General features: G+C 36.0%; 1 protein-coding gene and 1 long non-coding RNA gene across 13 annotated transcripts in view; both read left to right on the forward strand.

Moving 5' to 3' along the window:
* Positions 1-25,179, forward strand: part of LOC147838686 (uncharacterized) — a 1,589,207-nt gene that overhangs the window by 1,264,827 nt on the left and 299,201 nt on the right. The window lies entirely within an intron of this gene.
* Positions 1-25,179, forward strand: part of sema4d (sema domain, immunoglobulin domain (Ig), transmembrane domain (TM) and short cytoplasmic domain, (semaphorin) 4D) — a 147,627-nt gene that overhangs the window by 513 nt on the left and 121,935 nt on the right. The gene's annotated exons all lie outside the window — the stretch shown is intronic.

The raw sequence follows: 25,179 nt of genomic DNA on the forward strand, positions 1-25,179 counted from the left end.
AGTCAAACTCGCATAAATTATCCCAGACTTTTCATCTGAGCAACAAAAGAGACTTCTAGCTCAAAATGAGACCTCGTTATAAATTATTTCAGTGTCTTTGTGCATTTTCTGCCACCATTATTAGAGAAATAAAAGCTATACAAGTTGTATTTGATATTTCTGAACATCAAAATTTAGCTTAAAATGTATACAAATAGGTGAGGAAGAAGTAAAACAAGTAATAAAACACATCAAGCAGCCTTTCAGATACTAATATGAGTTTATAACTCCATGCAATTTAATTAAATCAGAAGTCAATGCTTGAAATGTCAACTGCCTGCAAATAATATTGTTGATATGACATGCTCCCAATATTGTTTACCATGGTACTTTGAATATTCGATCTGAAATCGCATGCAAGTACATTTTCTAACTTAAAAATCACATCAGCACTGTTAATTTGACTGTGAGCAATGTTTTACTTTAATAGTCATTGGCTAAAAATTATTTAAATTTAAAATAATTTAAAATTGTTTCACTATTTAAAATTGACAAATCATTATTTTCTACAATTATATTAAGGAGAAAGTCAGAATGTGTTGATATAAAACACAATTTACCTCAATGTAAGCTTGTAGCGTTCCTCTACACAGTCATTCGTTGTTTCGGGTGCTTGTTATCATTATTATTCATTTAATATTTCAAACATGTTGGATGAAGCCCAACCCAGTCCTATCTCTCAGAGCAGGTGTCTGAAGCCCGTCTAAAATAGCAGCAGGTAAAAGTGGCTCCTAAGTGGAGGAATATAGCCTGACGTGAATTGTTGGCTGTCAGCATAGGGTTATCATTAAACTCCTGTGTGTCCATGACACTTTGACCCTAATGCCTAAAATCTGACCTTTTGAATTTTCTGAATTTCTTTTCTTTTCCTCAAGGACTGCAAGGCCTTTCTGTTTGAATGAAAACAAAATCTAATATTTATTTTTATTTCACTATATTGCTAGAACCAAAGATGATAGAATACACAAGACATGTCACTCCTTTATTTTTGAATGGGAAAAATGTAACTGTCAGTATGGTGAATAAAACCCGCCTACTAGTACAGGAGCCAATCATTGATCGCTATATGGTGAATAAAGCCCGCCTTCTAGTACAGGAGCCAATCATCAATCGCTATAGACTGACGATACTCCAATAGAGGGGCTCGGACCAGACGTGAGTTTCTTCAGATTTTGGACGTTTAGAAATTAAACTAAAGGGACAGTTGTTATTTAATTTTATTGGTTATTCATAATATGAAATGTAATCATAAGCTTGCTAAGCAGTTTTGGAGAATTTGATGTTTCCCCATTCAGACAGAGTGCTTGAACATACTGCCCGAGAGGTGTTTCAAAGATGGCCGCCGAATGAAATGACTTACCTTATAGGAACTTTGCTAGAACTGATTCTTTGTGAGTTTTGCATGATCACATTTATTAAATTCAAGTTTATTTGTTTGCATAGCGCTTTTCATTATAGTTATTGTTTCAAAGCAGCCTTACAAAAGGTGCACGTTATTGCATTACAATCAAATTCGGAGAAGCTAAGGTTGCGTCCGAAACCGCCTACTACTACGGAATTCGGACGTACTACTACCGCCATTTTGTCATGGTCATGTGACCTACCTGAGTCAGTTGTTTCACTTCCTTTCATGAATTCTCTCATGGGGCATTATGGGATAGCGCAGCGTGCATGGAATGCGCACTGCAGAATCTTGCCGGAAGAAGTAAGTCATCTGGGTACTTCTCGCATACTGATTTTCAAATTCTATGAATTCGGACATACTACTTGGCTCGCATACTGATTTTAGCATACTATATAGTATGGAAGTATGCGGTTTCGGACGCAGCCTAAGGTTATTAGTTACCATGACTGTATTAGTTACTAACTTTAACTAATTAACTAGTAGCTAAAGGCTGGTTTATACTTATGCGTCGAGTGATCAGCATGACCCTTGGCGCCTGCCTTGCATGTAGTTGTGCATCTATACATCTGCATGCTGTTTATGTTGCTCTGCAATAACACTTCTGAAACGCTAGCTGGCAGTAGGCTTTTATGTTTCTCTGTGTTGAGTTTCTTCGCTGGTGTTTAGTTTTTTCTGAATGCTACCTTAGGGGCTGATCACATCGAACGTGCAGTTCTGTTCCAAAAACACGAGGCACACCGCACTACCTTTTCTGCTGACAAGAAAACATGCTTTATGGAAATGACCAGTGTTGGGCAGTAGCGTCGCTACAAGTAGTGACGCTACTAGCTTAACTAAATTTCTCAGTAGCGTGGCGGTAGCACCGCTCGCTACTTTCTGAATCAAATAGCTTTTCTGTAGCAATGCTATTTTATTAGTCAAGTAGCACAGTAGCGTCCACACAAGTTACACTTACCTATCTCGGATCAATAATTGACGGCAAGGACATTCCCGGAGCTGTAAGGCCGGTGTCTAGTCGATGAAAGTAAATCCATATGATGGTGACAATGAGGATTTCTTCTTCTTCCTGTTTTACGGTGTTTGACAACAAGTTTTTGGTACATTACTGCTATCTCTGGTTGGCGATGTCACCAACCGAAACTAGCTTGATGAAAAAATGACTGAGGGAGATGAGTTATTTCTGAAGCAGGATTCCTCGTGACCATACATCGAGAAGTACACGTTAATAACTTAATTTCTGATGCTGTGCTCAAAAAATACTTAAGTATCGTTTTGGAATAAGGATTATATTGTGTTTGATATATATATAAGGGCTTGAAATTGCGACCATTTTGGTTGCATATGCGCCCGATATTTTACCCATGCAACCTCAAAATATATTTGGGAGCATTTGTGCGAGTGCAAAAAATTGTTGTATATATATGTGTGTGTGTGTGTGTGTGTGTGTATATATATATATATATATATATATATATATATATATATATATATATATATATATACATATACATATACATACATACATACATACATACATACATACGTATATATATATATATATATATATATATATATATATATATATATATATATATATATATATATATAAATTGATGCAACTTTGATTAAACATTACCCATATTACTATATAGCTCTATATGACATCCTCTGTGTGTGTATTTGTTATAATCACCTTGATTTAGATATACTCCGATAAAATTTTATATACTGTATAGACAATCTCAATGTTCAATTCAAATGTGGTTAATGTTAGTCATGTTAAAATATTACAATATATTTGAAACCATGTTTATTATGAAAAACACTATTCAAATAATACATTTGAGTGACAACTTGCTGAATTAAACTTGCAAATAAGTTATATGACAACTTTGGCAAACTATTTCAAATGCTTTCCCACAACATTTCGATATTTTCAGTACATGTAATAGTAAGAATATACTGTGAAGTAAGATTTTATTCTGGACACAGCCCTCTTGATCATGATGTTGTATTAATTAGAGCAGATGCCATTACTCACCTCCGCCCAGATGGGTTCATTGATGGTAAATTAGTCCCTCGGGACATTTTTAATGAGGAAATGATCTTGTTAGTCAATCAAATGCCATATGTTTTTTTCTGAACGTGGTTTATGTCGATAGCACAGCCAGACAATGACCTGCCTTCATGGTTGAACATGATTGAATCCTGTAACCCAGATGAGCTGGCGCTGGATCAGACGGGTACCCAATATCCCTGTGAACCCAACACCAGCGGCCAGTCGATAAAACGCTGCCAGACATAGAGAACAAACCTTTGAGATTCAGACCTACTTACTGTTGAAGTCAAAATTATTCGGCCGCCTCTGAATTTTTTGTTCTTTTTTTTGTCCAACAGATTGAGGAATTTTTCACAGCATTTCTTAAAATATTTTTTCTTCTGGAGAAAGTCTTATTTCATTTCAGCTAGAATAAAAGCAGTTTTTAATTATTTTATAACCATTTTAAGGTTAATATTGTTATAATATTGTTAAATAATAGTTTTTCGATTGTCTACAGAGAAAACCATCATTATACAATGACTTGCCTAATTACCTTAACTTGCTTAATGAACCTAGTTAAGTTTTAAAATGTCACTTTAGGCTGAATACAAGTATCTTGAAAATATCAAATATTATGTGCTGTCATCATGTCAACGATTAAAGAAATCAGTTATTAGAAATGAGCTATTAAAACATTTTGTTTAGAAATGTGTTGGAATAAAAATCTTCTTTCCTTTAAACAGAAATTGGGGAAAAAATATTAGCTAGGGCTAGTAATTCTAACTTCAACTGTATGTTCCAGTATAGTTTTATAGCATAAGTTTACCTGAAATTTGTATTAATGTTTGTGTAAATGGAACTTTTAAATGGTAGTTCACCTAAAAATTAAACTTTATTCACTTTGAAGGGATTGTAAACCTCTGAGTTTCTTTTTATTTCACACAAAAGAAGATTTGAAGCATGTTGTTAACCAGCAGCCATTGACTTCCAGAGTAGGGCTTAAAAATAAGCACGTCATGGTGTTGTCAAGTACGATGCGATCCTGGATTAACATCTACGTTGATCCTGGAACATCAGTTTTGTTTGAAAATGTAATCCATAAATATTGCCTACCCCTAAACCCAACTATAAACTATTCCTAAAATCAGAAGGGGGTATTATTGGCATGGGCTAGTATAAGATTTTGATGGTATGATAACCTTAAATAAAAATATTACGGTACCATGGTATTGTGATTACTGCTCTAAAATATTTTCTTTTTAATTATCTGGGTAAAAAAAACTACTATTTCCCCCTTTGAAAACAATATATTTAAATTTTTTGAAAGATTTGTAATATTTTGGAGCAGTAAACATGCCAGGCAAAATAATTACAATGAATTATTGACTTCTGCCTTCATTTGTATTAAAAACACAGATTTGTTTACAATTCAGCATCTTTGGATATCTTTTCAGCTGAAGATACTGTTGTCCTAAAAAAAATAAAATAAAAAAAAATGTAAATAAAAAATTACATGTGCTATTTTTGGCGAAATCAAATTGGAATTAAAATAATATGTAAGTAAATGGCTACCGGTTCACAACATGCTTTAAAGTCTCCTTTTGTGTTTTACAGAAGAAGCTCAACAAGTAGAGGATAAGTAAATAATTACAGATTGTGAGAGAAATTCCTTTAATGTTCATCTAAATGAAGATTAATGAAGTCAATAAAATATATACAAGTATGACCATTCCACTTAACTCATTACATTATGAATACATTAAGAAGAGTTTTAAAAATACATAAATAAAATATCATGCAAACGGCATTATCTAATGAAACATACTTTTTTGTTCATAAAATAAATTTGATACAAATCTCATGATAGAAATCTCATTTGATTTGGTTTTAAAGGTAAAAGTTAACGTTTTTGTGGAGTGATTTTGAGATGTTGAGATCATTTTATCAGTCCATATGGGTAAAAATATTGTTTAAAAAATCAAACAGATTATTTATTAGGAAATTTAAGGCAAATTTAAAGGATTTATTATAAAAAACCTTCAGAATATAAATTTGCATAAGACTTTTAAGTTTCGTATGTCAGTTCAGCTGAAGTGGAGAAATTCAAACACCAAACAGGGCTCAACAATAAGGACTGTCCGGTGGCCCAGGGCCAGCGTGAGAGACACTTGGGACAGTAGACTGGATCATTACTGGCCCGATTGGGACAGTGCTGCCTTGTCACTAACATTTAATTTGTCTTTCACTATTTGTCAGTTGCGTGCATTTTAAGTTTGTGCTTTTAAATCTTTAAATGCTACCTTCTCTGTAATGTAGTAAACAACATATTGCTTTCCGATTCGTCTTATCTGATTGATTTGACCATGCTATTTTTTCTTTGCAACCTGGTAACAACCAGTACAGCGTAGAAACAGCAACATGGCGGCAACATCAAATTAAAAGGCTAAACGAAAATGTCTGTCTCTAACGTGTTGGAAGTAGACATTTACGTGGAAACAACACGACAAAATAAAAGTGAAGTGATGTTATGCATAGTTTGCCGTCAGTTTGACAAGTCAGCCACCTTTTGTTAAATAATTTCAAACTGCAATAAAATGCCTCCACATTTTCCATACTGCTCTTTCTGTGTGCATAACACTTATATTTACAATTGTTTTTTAAGTATTGAAATTCTAGATTTACAGACTTTATTTTTGACACATTATTTAAAATATGTGGTTTAAAAAAAAGCTATTAACTTCCCTTTTTTTAGGTGGGGCCAGTGAAAATTTTGGCAGGGCAAGTAAAAATCTAAACCACTTGCCCGATTGGACCAGTAGAAAAAATCCTTAGCGTTGAACCCTGCCAAATATCTTTTAAAGACATCTATATGATTACAATTAATGAATTAATTTTCCTCCGGCCTAGTTCCGTTATTCATCAGAGGTATTATTTTACAACCATTTTAAAGTCAATATTGTTTTAATTTTGTTAAATAATAATTTTTCGATTGTCTACAGAGCAAACCATCATTATACAATGACTTGACTAATTACCTTAACTTACCTAACGAACCTAGTTAAGTTTTTACATTTTAAATGTCCCTTTATTCATCAGAGGTCACCACACCGGAATGAACCTCCAACTTATCTATGTTTTACATTGCGGATATTTCTTTCAGCTGCAACCCAGTACTGGGAAACACCCATACACACTCATTCACACACATACCATACTGCCATGATTTCTTCAATTCACCTATAGCGCATGTGTTTGGATTATGGGGGAAATCGGAGAATCCAGAGGAAACTCACCCAAACACAGGGAGAACATGCAAACTCCACACATAAATGCCAACTGTCCCAGCCGAGGCTCAAACCGGCGACCTTCTTGCTGTCAGGCGACTGAGCCACTGTGTTGCCCCATGATTGAAATTACAGACTCATGAAAAAATAGATGTTCTTTATCTCACTGATGCTTTATGGAAATCTGCAAAATAGTCTAACCTCTGAAAACTAACTGCATGAAATCAAAACAATGTTCAGCCATGCAGATTCTTCCCTACCTAAATAAATCAATGTGATGGACAATCATTAGTTTTAGATTGGAGTGAAAGCAGGGGTCTCTTATTAGTTTTGACCGCTAGTGAAACTCAATCTGATCTAAACCCTATCCATCGATAGCACTTTCCGACCCTGTTTTACTGCTCTGTCCACATTATAGATGCTGGAAAAGAGCAGTTCACTGTCTTACGTTTCTTCTCTCTAAAAAAACACACAAAAGTGGCACTCTTGAATTTTGTGAGCCGAACACAGAGACGGGCTTTGTGTTCCTCTGCCAACATCCCTCCATCTCTCAGAGGAATGAAATGGACAGATAGAAGGGACGCCCTTCTTCTGTTACCTTTCTGGATCTTAATTACCCCTCTAATCTGACCAAGGGCTAGTTTATGTTGGCCTCGGCACCTGCACAGGTCTCAGATCAGCCACAGGGTTTCTTCAGATGGCTGCTGCTTTGTAGTTCTGTTCTTGAGGAGAAAAGATGGCAAGTAAACAATGCTTTTTGATCGATAACAGGGCTGCATAATAATGATGCCTCGAGGCCAGTGGAAGCGTTACGGTCCAGCTGACAGGCCAGTGATGTGTTCTCCATGCATATCAGTCATTCATATTAGTTTATAAACCTTTAAGGGATTTGATTTGATGCTCAGGCTAAGGTTGCTCTGTATGGTTCTGTGTAATAGCTATGTACATAAATGCAAACAGGTCTGCATTTCAGCCATAAAGGTCCAGTTATGTGCTTTGAAATGTTTCTTTTTTTATTCTTTATTTTGATGTTTGAAGTAATCCCAACTGAAAAAATGAAAAGAGGGTGGGCATAGAGGAGCTCCCCCCCTTTAAAAAAAGCAGCCAGTAGTGTTTCGCTTTTATTACAGCTCTCCCAGGGGGAGTGGTTAAGATGAAGTGCATTAAAGGGCCATGAAACCCCCTCGTTTCAGCAGGGTGTTTTCACACCTCTACTTTGGAAAAAGTCAGAAAAGTGGGCGTGTCCAGCTCTTTTTAGGGGGTAGTGTCGGAGGAGCTAAAGTGGGATGGTGTGGAAGTGTCTATGCACGTGCTGAGTTTCAGAGTCAAAACACGCACACACACACACACACACACAGGGGAGAAAGTGATGGTGTTTACATGGACATCTGTAGGCGAATTATTTGCCAAATTATTAAATGGTGGACTTTAACTGCAGTTTGGCTCTTTCATTCAGGGAATTCATTCATGCCCCTCACGACTAACGAGATATTTGATTCGAGGAACTGCTCTAAGCGTGTATTTTTCATGCAAGGTTTGATACCGCATGGCAAATAAGAGAAAAAAACCCTCTGCATTTCCCGGAAACTTAGATGCACACGGCAGGTAGCGTCAGAAAGCCGCGTGTGTTATTCCGGTCACAAAATGCGGTAAAAATCCTACACGAGGTTAAAGTTTGGTTGTAGTGCTAACATGTTTACACTCGGTGCAATAGTTAGTTCAATACGAACAAACTAAATAAACAAAGAGCACTGGCCGCTCACTTACCAAATCTGTAGAGACAGGACAATCACCAGCAACTAGAGCCGCGTCTTTATTAAGAGAAGACTACAAGCGAATCCGGATCTCAGCGTTTGCAGATGAGAACAGCTCTCAGGTAAACAATAATCCTCCTTAGACACGTAAGTTATTGTTGTCGAGCGTCGCGTACACTGTTAATCCACACTTGAGTCTGCGCTCTCACAGAGAGAAAATGAAAACAAAACTTAACTGCAGCAAACTATAAAAGCAACACTTCACGCTTGTTTTGCCAACACAACGTGGCGTCTCTGTCGTCTGAACACTGTGACAGTAATGAATATTAATGAAGTTGCACAATAGAGCGCGCTGATTGGTTTGAACCAACCTTACTCATGCATTAATGCAGCACACTGTAAGACGTAATAAGACTCACTCTGGCACAGACGCCCAGTCTGCACGCTGGAATACACGCTATTATCTCATAGCCGTGATGCAGCTTCAAAAATTCGTTTCAAACCGGAAGTACGAATTTGCTTGAAATAACGCAAAAACAACCAATTTACACTTTTTAGTGAAATATAGGTGTCCTAATAGTGTTTTTAGCAGTGTGGGACACATATACGACTGTCAACAGCTCAAAAAATGTGTTTTGGTGTTTCGTGACCCTTTAAGAGAAGTGTCTTAAAGGGGGCAGGGCATGTCAGATACTAGAGAGCATTTGATTGGTCAGAAGATTTGATGAGAAACTGATGAGAAAAAATTGTTGATCGTTTTTCTCGGTTGATATTTTCTAAACACAATTTATTTTTCTATTAGCACACTAGCTAAGAGATGTCCTTAAACTAAGAGACTGGAACTAACATCTAAAATTTGTTGTTTTAATTTCACAGAACCTTTAAAGTAAACTGTTATATTGCTGTGTAAGGGGTTGTTCACATATCGTGCCTAAAACGTGCCAAAAAAGCACAAGGTTAGGGCTGCACGATTTTGGAAAATTCTGACATTACGATATTTTGTTATGCTGTGATGTATATTGTGATATGATTATCATTTCACCTGATAATTTGAATAGCTACTTGGGAAGATTTCATTAATTTAGATCAACTGAGATGATCAAGTCTTTTTCTATGCAGTGCGTCTGCATAGCATATAATAAATTACATTCGGAGAGCGAGGAGTGAGTTGGATGGCGTGTTGTTTGAAGTTGTTGCAGAAAACGAATTATTAGCGATACTTGTTGTGGAGTGTATATTCCTGTGTTGTGTGTGTAAATTTGGTTTTCTTGTTGTTGTTATCCATATAGTGCCCCTCCACCCTTTGTTTTGGCTTTGTTTATTGTCACTGTAAAAATATTATATACAGTTGAAGTTAGAATTAATAGCTTTTCTGAAGCCCGTTTTCCCCCCAATTTCTGTTTAACAGAGAGAAGTTTTTTTTTTTCAACACATTTCTAAACAAAATAGTTTTAATAACTCATCTCTAATAACTGATTTATTTTATATTTGCCATGATGACAGTAAATAATATTTTATTAGACATTTTTAAGATGCTTCTATACAGCTTAAAGTGACATTTAAAGGTTTAACTAGGTTAATTAGGTTAACTAGGTAGGTTAGGGTAATTAGGCAAGTTATTATATAATGATGATTTGTTCTGTAGACAGTCGAAAATATCTAGTCAAATATTATTTACTGTCATCATGATAAAGATAAAATAAACAAGTTATTAGAAATGAGTTGCTAAAACTATTATGATTAGAAATGTGCTGAAAAAATCTGCTCTCCGTTAAACAAAAATATGGTGTTTGCCGAGCTATGTTCCCATACTAATAAACTTCTGGTGACCAGTTATTGTGAATTTATTTATTTATTTTTTTCCATTTTATACGTTTCCTTTTACAGCATTGATGTTGTAATGTAATGAAAATACATTCAGTTAAATAAACTTCATTTAGTTGTTCAAGAGTAAAACGAGACAAAAAGCTATTTTCTCGCAGCGCCCCGTCAGAATCGGCAGGCTAGCGCAGAAACTCCATTGAATATACTGGGGTAAAATAAATGCTCATATTATAAAGACATGGTGGGGAAAAATGTAATTTAATGCAGGGTTTCTTGTACAATCTGAGACCCACTTTATATCAGATGTCACTCAGACAGTGGAGTTTGCTGATTTTAAAAGAAAACTGACCTTAAACGCATTGATTTTTGCATTGGCATGCAGTTCACCAGAAGCGCTTAACCACGGTTACTGGCAAATTAAAAGTCCGATTAGCATGCTTCGGCATATACCCTATTGGGGAAAAAAGGGGGGCTAATAATTCTAACTTCAACTGTATATATATATATATATATATATATATATATATATATATATATATATATATATATATATATATATATATATATATATTAAGGGTGTCACAATTTCGATTATAAATCGATATTGATCGAAATTTATGCTCAATTTCGATTATCAAATCAAAAAACAGAATCGTCGATGCTGCCACACCCCCATGTCAAAAAACACACTTGTTGAAGTGCTTGTTAAACTGTGCAAAGGCAGGAGACCCGTCGACAGAGCTTAAACTTTCAGGGCTCGACAATAAGGACTGCCCGATAGCCCGGGGCCAGCGTGCGAGACGCTCGGGCCAGTGTACAGTGCTGCCTTTTTGTCTGTCAGATCGAGCAGAGCTGCGTGCTGCGACTGTCTATCAATTGTGTGCAAATACAATCTTATGGTGCTTTCACACATAGACGTTTGTTTCGGAATCTGTCGCGTTTCCCCCGTTAGCGCGGTTTGTTTGGCATATATCCAGCAGTTACGCTTGCATCCGCGCCAAATCAATCAGTCTGAGATCGCCTGAATGAGACGGTCTCTGCCCTACTGAGCGAATCGATTGTAGTGAGAAAACAAAACAATGCAACTAACTAACGACCCAGGCTATATCACAGTGTATTATGATCGTGTAATAGCCATATATACGGCTATATGAAGAGAGAAGTGAAAGCATGCTGAAATATTACCGAGAGCTGTTTATCCAGCCTGATCTCGGTTTATCCGATTAATTGACCGAAGTTAATATCTGATCATTTTTTCCATGTTTTAATCTTGCAATATGTTGTATTAGGCCAGTTGTTGTGTTCATTTTCGCACTGACAGCTCGAAAGAAGGATGAACATTGATCTGCTTTGCGATCTGATGCAGTCTTGGTTCATCTGTTATGTCTCTCTATAATTTAAGCCTAAAATGCAGAATTCTAGCCAACGTTTCTTTAATAGATTGATTAATTCAATAGATAGATTTTGGTAATTATGTGTGTAACTTGCCTTTATTCATTTACTGTATGATTTGTTTATGGGTTAAACAAAGACCATGCAGGTCAGGTAGTTTAAACGGTAGGCTACAAATAATTAATTCGTTATTAATTAATGAATTATTCATAATTGAATCGAATCGTGACTTAAGATTCGAAAATGTAATCGAATCGAGGATTTGGAGGATCAAGACACCCTAATATATATATATATATATATATATATATATATATATATATATATATATATATATATATATATATATATAATAGTTTTTTTTTTTCTTTTCTACTGATGGCAGTTATTTTAAAGAGTTAATAATATTAACATTTGAAATAGCCTTTGTCTATTTAAATATATAGTTTAAAAAAATCTACCCATGATTTAATGCTCAATTTTTAGGATCTTTACTCTAGTCTTCATGTCACATGCTCCTTCAGACCACATTAAGAATGGACTCACTGTTTTCATTTGCCTTATTTGACTTTTTCTCTATTGGCATGGGCCTTTAATGTAAGATCAGATGTTGCTCACATACAGTTGCTCACATTCTCAAAGGCTGAACACACTGATGCTTTTGCTTCTAACGGTTCCTCCTGCTGTTGTTTTCCTCTTTCTTTGCCTGTTTTTTATTCTTATCTTGTCATATTAGGCCCACACACATATTACATCTTATTTTTCCTTTCCTCTTATCCTCTGGAGTTAGTATTTCTTGGCATGTGAAGAAACTCCTGGTAATTGAAGGTCAGAGTTCAAAAGGAGTCTGCAGTCAATCTAGTGGAATGCTTAAGTTAAAGCCAAGGACATCTATGACTTAAAACATCTCCTGTGCTGTGTTTTCAGATGTTTTGTATATAAAACATAGTGTCTACAAAGAGATAGTTCACGCAAATATGAAGATTCTGTTATTAAAGGGCTAGTTCACGATAAAAGGATGGTTCGGTTAATAAAGGGATAGTTCACAACTAAATGAAGATTCTGTTTTTAAAGGGACAGTACATCCAAAAATGAAGACTGTTATTAAAGGCATAGTTCACGATAAAAGGAAGATTCTGTTAAAGGTATTTCACCCAAAAATTTAAGCTCTGTCATCATTTACTCATCCTTAACCTTGTTAAAAGGACACCTATGATGAAAATCATCTTTTGTAAGCTGTTTGGAAAGAACTGTGTGTAGGTATAGTGTGTCCACAGTCATATTGCGCTGGTATAAAGAAAAAAGTCTAATTACCTGACGTTAAAATAGGATCCAAATCCCTCCCATTTTGAGGCACACCGCAACGTGACAGAAAAGCAGTTTCCTTGCCCACTGAATTGATTGACAGCCAGGTATTAACATGTCTCCCTAGTAACGCATGTAATCATATCAACAAGACAGGACATGTGCAAAGTCATCAGGATTAAAAGATCTGTTCAGCGCTCTGTGATCATCAGTCATAATCAATTGTGATCGAGAATTAGTTTTATGAGTTTAAAACGTTTTTAAAACATGTTTTTAATGAATTACAGCAATTTATATATTTTATATTATTTTTTTTTGCCCGTTAACGTTTTCACTACAGCCGCATGTCAGTACAATTATAAAAAAGATGATTCAATCCCAGTTTGTGGACATTAAACTGGGTTTATTTTGCACATTAACATAACATATTCATACAGCAGTGTATATGCCATGAAAAAACAGTGCAAAGTTAAAAGTGCGCGCTGTGTGTGTGTGTGTGTGTGTGTGTGTGTATGAACTTTATAGCGACGTTGTGTGTGACTCATCGAAAGGCTTGAACAAAAGTCACAACAAATACTTCAGATCATCATTGGGAAAGTTCTTACTGCAGTAGTTTTACAGACGTTAAGTGAGATCTGCTTCCTTCATGTCTGTCACTGTGCTGTTTATCTGACGCAGCCGAGGTGAAGATTGAGGCACACTGTAACAGGCACATGGGAACTGTGGCCGGGGAGAACTAACATTTAAGGCACAGGCAACAAAAACAGCTACATGGTGTTTAAAGCAGATAATTCTAATATTCTGAAAGGTTTAATAAATAATCTGATTAGTGTTTTGAGCTGAAACTTTACAGACACATTCTGGAGGCACAAAAGAGGTATCTTAAATCTTGAAAAAGGGGTCAAATAGGTGCCCCTTTAAAACCTTTATGACTTTCTCTGTTCTGTTAAACAGAAGATATTTTGAAAAAACTCAGTGGTTAAAGGTTATCATCTTTCTTCAAAATATCTCCTTTAGTGTTCAACAGAATACATTTTTACTTTTAGATGAACTAAACCTTTAAGGCTGGGACACACCAAGCCAACGTTGACTGCCTGTTGCATCTCATCGGGTTACCATCGAATCAAGTTGCTCGGACTCAACATGTAGAATCGGGCGTCGGCTGAATAGTGTGCTGATTGGTTATTCAGCAACGAATCGGATTGCGAGAACAAAAAACAATTGGCTTCAGCTTAATGTGTCCTGTGTCTTATACGGGAGGCTAAATAGAATGGTTTTTCAATATGTTTTTGAAAGAAGTCTCTTCGCATTACTTTTTTTTTCGGTTGCATTTAATTGACAACAAATACAATTAAATGTTATAATGTGAAATTGCTTATTAGTTTTATAGTTTGAATTTGTTTTAAACGCTAATTTATTTCTGGAACACAACGCAGATTGTAGCTGACGCTGATTAGTCAGCTTGTGTTTTTGTTTATTGTTTTGTATTTCATTATTTGAACATATGTGTTTATGTTACAACATTTCTTTGTTTTCGGGTGGCTTGAGTGGGAGGTCTCATGATTCTCCTTGATTGATTTAACCTGTGAGAGTTTGTATGGTCACTCAGCATAGTGAGATGTCAATGCAAGCACCTGTTAAATGCTCCTGCTTATTCTACAGCTGATTATCAGGCCAACACGTTTCCACGGTGTTCGATAAAGGAAATGCATATGGACATCAGTATTTGGAAGCGTGGACTGTTTTAATAACCAGCGGGTAGCTACACAGATCTTTTTGCGTTTAGTGTCACGTGACCCTTCATCGATTATTTTAAAATGCTGATTTATGATCATTGGAACGGTCTAATAGTGTCTCGGGTTATTGCAATGCAATCCCACAACAATTCGTTACTTTGATTTAGTTGCTAATTCGTATGTATGTGTACGATCTCATTGGTACAATTTGGGGGTGGGGTTTGGTGCCGCACCTCTTTTTAAAAATCATACGTTTTTGTACAACTAAACTTGTACAAATTAGCCACTAAACAAAACAAAAATAGTTATGTTACCTTGTGAGTAGGCATGGGACGATAACCGTTTTCAAGGTATACCTCCATTTGAAAAAGTCAAGGTTTTAAAATTTTTTCATTTTTCTGCAGTACCGTTGCTATGGTATATGTACGATTTATTTATTTATTTATTTAGGACAACAATATCTCCAGCTGAAAAGATCTCCAAAGACATCAGAAGTCAATAATTCATTTGGCTTGACACGTTTACTGCTCCAAAATATTTTAAATGTTTCTCAAAATAAAATACACTGTGTTCAAAAGAGAAAAAAGTTTTTGTTTTTTACCCAGAAATTTAAAAAGAATGTTTTAAAGCAGTAACCACAATACCATGGTACCGTGAAATCGTGATATTTTTATCCAAGGTTATCATTCTGTCAGAATCTTGTACCGGCCCATACATACTTGTGAGTTCAGGCTTATTGATCTGCCAGTATTAGGGCTGTGCGATTTGGGGAAAATACCTAATTTCAATTTTGTGACAGATATTGTGATTGCTATTTGATTTACAGTTTAACTTTGTAGTCAAGCTTCAGCTATTTAGACTTTAGCAGTCTATTAATGCTTCTGAAGCGGCAGACGCCATAATTCCACTTGTCACTTTGTCAGAATGTTCCTGTTTTCCTTTTTTTATTATTGTGGCGTAGTTCAGTTGCACTATTCTGATTTGGCAGAACGAAAGTGTGCTCTCTCAACTGGCCAGTAAGACTGAGACACTCATTTGCTCTGTGAAGGGGTGATTAAATAATACATATACATTTCATATTGCAGCCTCTTGCGATTAACTAATCACAACGTTTCAAATTGCAATTCGATTTCCATTAATTGCACAGCCCTAGTCAGTATATATATTCTTCATAACGATCAATATTGATGTGTCATTGCATTGGTGTATCATTTTCAGTGAGGCCACAAGCATGAACAGGAAAGTCAACGAAGTAAATCAGGATTTCAGGTTGACTTGATTAACCGTCAGGTTGTATCAGGTCACAGGATGAGACTCGCTCTTGTGTGGGATAATCATTTTTACTCAGCTAAAACAGGCTCATTCCAGAGATAATCGATTTATTGGAAGGCCATGCTGCTGTTTTGAAGCATCCAGAGCTGAAAGGCCTCATTGTGTTTGCTCGACTGGATTTTTCTTGCGTGCCACGAGTTCTCGGACACGGGTGTTGTTTTTGACCAGATAAGGCTAATGGCAGCACACATTCCTTTTTGGGAAATAATAATGATTATTCACTATTTGTGTTTTTAACAGCAGCTGCTTGTGTTGGGCTGTATGACATCAGTACTAGGCATGGGCCGGTATAAGATTCTGACAGTATGATAACCTTGGATAAAAATATCACGGTTTCACTGTATCACGGTATTGTGATCACTGCTCCAATATATATATATATATATATATATATATATATATATATATATATATATATATATATATATATATATATATATATATATATATATATATATATACAGTGCTCGAAATTGCGACAATTTTGGTCGCATATGCGCCCGAAATTTTATCTATGCCAACAGATATTGTCTGCTACCAATATATGTCAACATAATCATTGTAACACATTTACCTAATATTTGCCTTCTGTAGAGTACAACATTTTGGTTCAGATACAAAAAAACAAATTAAAACAGATGTGGCCAGCAGACCAATCAGGGCAGAGTTGGCTTAGGAAAGGGGCGGCATGACCAATCAGAGAAAAGTTGGCTTATGGAAGGTGACTGGATGACCAATCAGAGAAGAGTTGGCTTATGAAAGAAGCAGGATGACCAATCAGAGCAGAGTTGGTTTATGGAACAGGCGAGTTGACCAGTTACAGGGCTCGAAATTGCGACCATTTTGGTCGCATATGCACCCGAAAATGTATCTTTGCGACCTCGTAATATATTTGGGTGCATTAGTGCGACTGCAGATAATGGTTGTAGTGCGACCTATTTAGATTTTTTGTAAAAACGTGCTGAATCGGTCTTCCCTGCCGCTATATTGGTTCATATTAGCTGTCATTCACTCAAGGTATTCCGCTGAATCTCCATGCGTTGCATTCACTGCGTGTTCAGCGCAAATGTCCGCTAAAAGTCAAATCTAATACTGTACATATAATCGCCAAAGAAGCTCGCCTTTACTAAGTTTACACTGAAACTGCGGCTCATAACAAATACTGGTATTGCGCCGGTGGTCAGTGCAAGAATCCTGCTCTGCCTGCTCATAAATTGCGTCAGCTGACTCGCCTGCTTTCCACAAACACAGAAAAATGAAAATCAGCTCAGACTGAACTTTTAAATTGACACAAACTGAAACCAAAACTTTTAAAGAGTGATAGAAGTGAGACTTTACTTACTTTCTCTTGTCTATTCTTTTTTGAGGTGTATATTATTTTTTTATTTATTTACTGATGACTGCTTTGCAGCTTTCAGCATTGAATTGAATGATTTATTATAATCTTTTGTTTGTTTTGTAGCAGAAATATTATTTATTAAATTGACATGCATATAAAAACAGCAGCACAAAATCAATATTTCTTACTGCAATGCTTCATTTTTGTTTGATGCAAACTAAACAATTATTTTTCATAAAGTAACAGACTTTTTATAGCAGATAACCTACATTCATGCACATTCAAGGCAGTATCATAATGAGAAATGGAGTTCATTGTTACAATTATTGTCAATTTTTATCATCATTAATATTCTATGGCCTAATTATTAGACATTCATTTTGGAATTATTGCACACAAATATCAATGTCTTCGCAGCATTAGTTAGATAGTTGTTTCTGGTTTTTGTCAGTCCTATTAATGTTGTTTTAAAATACAATAAATCCCTTAAAATACCATTTGCAGCGGTGCTCATTCATTTTTGGTGGGTGCTCCTAAATTTCTTCTGGTGCTCCTAAATATTTGAAGTTGGGAGCACCGTGCTACCAAGTAAAAAGTTCATTTCGAGCCATGAGTTAGAATAGAGTTGGTTTAAGAAAGGACTGAATGATCAATGAGAGAAGAGTTGGTTCATGAAAGAAGCAAGATGACCAGTCAGAACAGAGTTGGTTTAATAAAGGGGACTAAATGACCAATCAGAGTAGAGGTGGCTTATGCAAGGAGCGGGATCACCAATCAGAGCAGAGTTGGTTTTTGAAAGGGGATTGGATAACCAATCAGAGTAGAGTTGAAAGGAGTGGGGTTGACTAATCAGAGCAGAGTTGGCTTATGAAAGAGGACTGGATGACCAATCAAAGCAGAGTTGGCTTATGGAGGAGGACTGGATGACCAATCAAAGCAGAGTTGGCTTATGGAGGAGGACTGGATGACCAATCAAAGCAGAGTTGGCTTATGGAGGAGGACTGGATGACCAGTCAAAGCAGAGTTGGCTTATGGAGGAGGACTAGTTGACCAATTAGTGTAGAGTTGGCTTATGGAAGGAGTGGGATTTACAGATATTAAGCCCCAGATTCATTCAAGGAAACCGCATCAAAATAATTGGAAAATGATTCTAACATTAAATTCATATACTGAGAAAATGAAAAGGTTTTCGGTTCTTATGAAATTAAACTTGTTGTAAAGCACACATTAAAATACCATACAAACTGCTCTTTAAAACATTCTGTGTATAATCAAGGGTCTGTGACTTTCAAAATCTTACTTTACACTGAAAACCCTCAATTGTGCTGCTTTTAAAACTGTGTTTGAATTGCAGGTTGAGCGTTTTTAAGCAAACATTAACATATTTTTTGATTGAACTTTATCTAGTGTTATTAATCCAGATGTTTTCTGTGGTTCGGGGAGTAAAACCAGGATTTTCCGAGGTATAATTCTGCTGGGTGTGTTTTGAAAAGAAACAGAAATGTGGAGAATTTCCTATTGGGAGGTCAGTGCCTTGAATATTGAAAACAGGCCATGTTTTTATGTTCTGTGTAGCATTTTATTTTTCTCCCTGAAGCTGGTCAAGGTCTCTAAAAGTCGTAATTTAGTTGCACATGATCATTTTCCACCCTCTTTCTGACCTTTTCAACTGCTGAGCTCTATTCCATGTGCTCTCCATCCCAAATCACATTTGCTCTTTAAGTTCATCACATTCAAGTATGCTGCTCTGTGATCATGCACAATGTGGTTATGAACATGCTCTAGGACTGTGGTGAAGGCTAGGATATTTATTAAATATTGTCTGCGCCTTAAATAAAACTGTTGTTTGTCTTGGAATATACTGTAAAAAGCTGTAAAACATCTGTATTTGCAAGAAAGTAACAATATTTTGCGAGCAATATTCTGCTTGAAATCAAATGTGACATTTTACTAGCACCATTTTCTTTTAAATGAATGTTATCTTTTTTTCTTACATGGTCTTTAGCAGTACTATAAACTACTTTAAATGTTAGATTTTGTATTTAAATCACATAAAAATTGATTAAAGCAATAATTCATCCCTAAAAGGAAAATTTACTCACCATTTACACACACTCGAATGGTTCTAAATGTTTATGAATGTCTTTTTTACTGTTGAAAACAATCAAGATATTCTGAAAAATACTGGAAAAAAGCAGTCATTGGCATCCATAGGACAAAAAAATTATGTGGACGTCAATGGCTGTTTTTTTTCCCCTTCATTTTTCAGTGTATTTTCCCTGTGTCCATCAGAAGACAGAAACTCAAACAAAACAAGTGTATGATGAGTACATGAAGGCAGAATATTAGTTTTTGTGTGATCGATAACTTTACACATTCATTCATTTTCCTTCGGCTTAGTTTCTTTTTTCATCAGGGTTCGCCCCAGCAGAATGAACCACCAACTTATGAAACAGATATTCATTATTAATTCATTAATAATAATAATAAAAAAGATAACAGATCATCCGCTTTACCATCATCATATGATGTTAAAACTTGTCTGAAATCTTTGGCAGGGTCTGTATCTTTCTGTTCATAAGAGTCCTGTGACTCTCAGATGAACAGTGGAACCACATGTGATGGGGTTTTCACAACGTCATTTAAACGAAATTATCATGGGAACAAATACAAACTATTTGTTCTCTTGTGCACTGACTCATGGTCATTCAGACTGGTCAGTGTTTCCTTAAAGGAACGCTCCACTTTTTTGAAATTAGGCTCATTTTACAGTCAGCTCGCCTATTTTTTGAATCCGCTCAGCAGATCTCTGGGTTTGGTGGGAACACTTTTAGCTTAGCTTAGTATCATTGAATCCGATCATAGATATATACATTTGATGTCGCTTACCCTGTTGTTGTCTATTGGAAGGAATGCGTCAATAGAGCCGCCATGTTGGAACAGGGTAGCGTTCCTTTTGAAATGAATGCGGGACCAAGGTACAGTGGAGGACTGTGGCCATCCAAAGCCAGAGATATACACATATACACATATATCTACAGGGCTCGAAATTAACTTTTTTACTTGGTAGCACCGGTGCTCCCAACTTCAAATATTTAGTAGCACCAAAAAAATTTTAGGAGCACCAGAAAAAATTTAGGAACATCCACCAAAAATGAATGAGCACCGCTGCAAATGGTATTTTAAGGGATTTATTGTATTTTAAAACAACATTAATAGGACAAAAACCAGAAACAACTATCTAACTAATGCTGCGAAGACATTGATATTTGTGTGCAATAATTCCAAAATGAATGTCTAATAATTAGGCCATAGAATATTAATGATGATAAAAATTGACAATAATCGTAACAATGAATTCCATTTCTCATTATGATACTGCCTTGAATGTGCATGAATGTAGGTTATCTGCTATTAAAAGTCTGTTACTTTATGAAAAATAATTGTTTAGTTTGCATCAAACAAAAATGAAGCATTGCAGTAAGAAATATTGATTTTGTACTGCTGTTTTTATATGCATGTCAATTTAATAAATAATATTTCTGCTACAAAACAAACAAAAGATTATAATAAATCATTCAATTCAATGCTGAAAGCTGCAAAGCAGTCATCAGTAAATAAATAAAAAATAATATACACCTCAAAAAAGAATAGACAAAAGAAAGTAAGTAAAGTCTCACTTCTATCACTCTTTAAAAGTTTTGGTTTCAGTTTGTGTCAATTTAAAGGTTCAGTCTGAGCTGATTTTCATTTTTCTGTGTTAGTGGAAAGCTGGCAAGTCAGTCGACCTATTTTATGAGCAGGCAGAGCAGGATTCTTGCTAACCATTGGCGCAATACCGGTCTTTGTTATGAGCCGCAGTTTCAGTGTAAACTTAGTAAAGGCGAGCTTCTTTGGCGATGATATACAGTATTAGATTTGACTTTTAGCGGACATTTGCGCTGAACACGCAGTGAATGCAACGCATGGAGATTCGGGCGCCTTCTCCATGAAGCGCATACTCGATTGATCTCAGCTGGCGGATCATTATTCACCACGTGACGTGTCTTGATCGCTCTCATCTGCGCCTCAACTTTAGGTGGGGTTTGCAAACCTGTGTGCTTTAAGTTTTTACTCTTCAGCCGTTTGCATTTCCCATGGTCATAAAAGCTCCTTCCCTGTCATCTGACAGCGGAATACCTTGAGTGATTGACAGCTAATATGAACCAATATAGCGGCAGGGAAGAGCGATTCAGCACGTTTTTACAAAAAATCAAAATAGGTCGCACTACAACCATTATCTGTAGTCGCACTAATGCGCCCAAATATATTACGAGGTCGCAAAGATACATTTTCGGGCGCATATGCGACCAAAATGGTCGCAATTTCGAGCCCTGATCTATGATCAGGAGTTTTCCTGGATGTTAGTATGTAATTTATTTTTTTTTTCTAATTACGAAAATTATAATTTGACATCACTTTTCTACATTGATGGATCAGTGACCGCACGGGCATTCCTGACAAAAAGCTTGTGTTTGTGTGTACAGAAATGTACTATTCACCCTCCCTGTTAAATTTGATCTAATCATGTCCTGAAACACAGCTCCTCTCCTGCTTTCACTTCTCATACTGACGGAGGGAGCGATTCGTTTGTGAATGAATCTCAGTTATGAACGACTCCTTCATTAGCCGACAATAATACAAGTTTCTGGCAGCGCAGCATCTCGTGGTCATATTTCTTTTGGATTGTTTGCTTATTTTATTCAACAGTAATAGCATAAGCCGAGTGTTTAGTCCGAGTTGGAGCTGCTTTGTCTTATGGTGAATGCAGTAAGTGACTGTTATCATCAATAACGTGACCTGATTAGCACAAAAGTTCAGAACATACAAAAACGCAAAAAATCTTAATCTTACCCATGAAATGTTGTGTGCTTTGTTTTTTTTGTTTCCTCGTTACTACTGGTAGACAGCGCTAAAGTCCCGCATCTTCCAAAATAACACTGTCTTGACTAGTGCGGTTGAATGATATTTGTCCTGCGAGCACTGTACCAATGTGGCGGCGCTATTGACGCATGCTCAGGGTCCCTATGCGATATCTAGTGTATATATCTATGGAATCCGATTCGATTATTAGCATCTCACTCAAAGTTGATTAAACTGTTTTGATTAGTTTTACTGTTTAAAGCTTGACTCCTGTTAAAATGAAAAGTAGCTTTTTTAGGTCAATAGTTCTAGGAAGTCTGCCTCACTTCTAAGGTTTCATTAGTTTATGTGTTTACTAACATGAACTAATAATGAACAATACTTGTATAGCATTTATTAGTCAAAGTTTAACATTTACCAATGCATTATTAACATCCAAATCCATGCCTGTTTACTAGGGGTGTCAAAATAATTGTTTCTTCGGTGCACCGCGATGCAGACGCGGACAATAAGGTATCGGTTCAGTAATAATCATAACCGGTTATTATGTACTGACGTCATTTATCTCCTATGCGCTCTGTCGCGAGGGAGGTGAGCGTGAGTATTTACAACACTCAGGCAACTCAGGGCCGGTCCGTGGCATAGGCACCATAGGCAAATGCTAAGGGCGCAGTATATCCAGGGGGCGCCAGAAATGAGCGCGGTTCAAGTTGGTTTTGTTTACGATATTCCTGACACACTTTCAGTTACAGACGGCAATAACTCAAAACCCTCTTACCCTAAAAAGATCTAAAGTGTTTCCTTCAAAACGAGCACTGCTCCTTTTAAGCCCTTGCAATATGTGTTTAGCCGGGAGAGCTCGCGCTGAGAAGAGCTCTCAGTAAGGGACTGTCGGAAAAGTGTTTATTTTTTTCGTGTTTTTTTCCGTTTTTTTTTTTTTTCGTTTTTCTGCTCCCCTCAGCGCAAGCTCTCCCTGTTGCGAGGGCTTAAGTGTGTGTGTGTGTGTGTGTGTGTGTGTGTGTGTGTCTGTGTGTGTGTGTGTGTGTGTGTGTGTGTGTGTGTGTGTGTGTGTGTGTGTGTGTGTGTGTGTGTGTGTCCTAAAATATAACACTGTATATGGAAAGCATCTTAAATGCACCGAGATATCGAATTGAACCGAATCGAAGGCATGTTAATCGTAACCGAACCGTGATACCAGTATAGGTTCACACCTCTATTGTTAACATTAGTCACCGTAAGTTAACAAGAACTAACAATGAACAACTGTATTGTCCTTAAACTAACATGAGTTATACTGTAATAAGTGTATTGCTCATTGTTTGTTCAGGTTAGTAAATACTTTAACTAATACCAACTTATTATTAAGTATTACCGAACTCTCATTCCAGCATAATAGTCTTTACTGCCATATCATGGCTGCAGAAGGTGCAATATTAAACACAGCGCCTGAAAGTAGTCTTTATGTAAATTAGGTAACTTTTAACGTGAACAGCACATGCAAGTTTTATATTGGCTATATTGTTGAAAGTATTATAATATTTGTAATATGTCATTTTTTTGGGTGTTGTGTCATATCTGTACATGGTAAAAATATGAATGCCAAGACTTTGCCTTTTTTTTATTGAATGATTTGAAAGCGAAACGCACGATGACAGACACAGACTGTCACAGAAAAAATTGCTTTAAAAAGGTGCCTAGTGATTCATCTGATTTTGTGCTGAACATAGAAATCAAATATTGATACTTACGACAGTCCACTCAGAGAATCTGTCATCAAATGCCCCGTTTTTACAGCATCAAATTACTGGCTAAAATCATACTCGTTACAAAATGAACAACTGAACCTATATAAGCATAATAACAAGTGCCTTAATTGACCAAAACCATCTTTTGGGAATTTTTTTTTGCAAGTTTAATGCATTGTTTTATTGAATGAAAATAAATAAATGAACATGGAGGAGGCACGGTTTGACTTGTAAGAGTCATGCTTTAAATTGGAAAATTAGTGAAGCTCTTTGGCCATTTAAGCTAAATGGTAATAGTTTATGCTAAGTTAACGAACTATGCTAAGCTAAGCTAAAAGTTTGCATATATAATGTGATGCATAGTGTTCAATGTAAACAAGTAGACCCCTCACAAATCTACCATTTTTATATCTTATCATTTTCCAAATTTTTTGCATGAATAAAAATGTATTTTCTTTCTATTTCTAAAGATGTTCGGTGACTCAAACGTTCAATGTTCAAATACACCAAAATAGATTACCTGTATTCACTGAGAATTGGATATTCATTCCAATCTGAGAATTGGAAATATTCATTATTAAAATGGTGTGTGCTCATTTATGTTGAGCACTTTATTTGTATTTGCTGTGAAAACAGGATTTTGGTAAAGGCATTTTCGTAGATCCCAGTCAGTGTATTTTATAAATTGACTCAAGCTTTATACTTTTCAATAAAAAAGTCTATTGTTTGAGGGCTTGTTTTATTGCAGACCTGATGTCATTTTAGTGGTGCACTTCCCTTTTTTTTTTTTTTTTATAAACCTGAGCAACAAACAGCTTCTGTTCGCTCTTCCAGAACGGTAGTTTCTGGGGGAGAAGTTATTAATTCAGGCTGAGCCAGCATGTACAAGGAAACACAAATTAAATTAGGTCAATAATTCACTTGGAGATAAGAATCACAGGTAAATGATTGAACATGGATTTTTCAAAGCAAAATCATTTGTAACAATCTGGTGTTATCTGGTGTGAAATAGGTTGAAAGTTGTTGCATTTAAAAAAGGAAAAAAGTACATTTGATTTAGTAATTTAGCAAGTAGCACAAT

Source organism: Danio rerio, chromosome 21 (genome assembly GCF_052040795.2).
Source record: "Danio rerio strain M-AB ecotype USA chromosome 21, GRCz13ab, whole genome shotgun sequence".
NCBI lineage: Eukaryota > Metazoa > Chordata > Actinopteri > Cypriniformes > Danionidae > Danio > Danio rerio.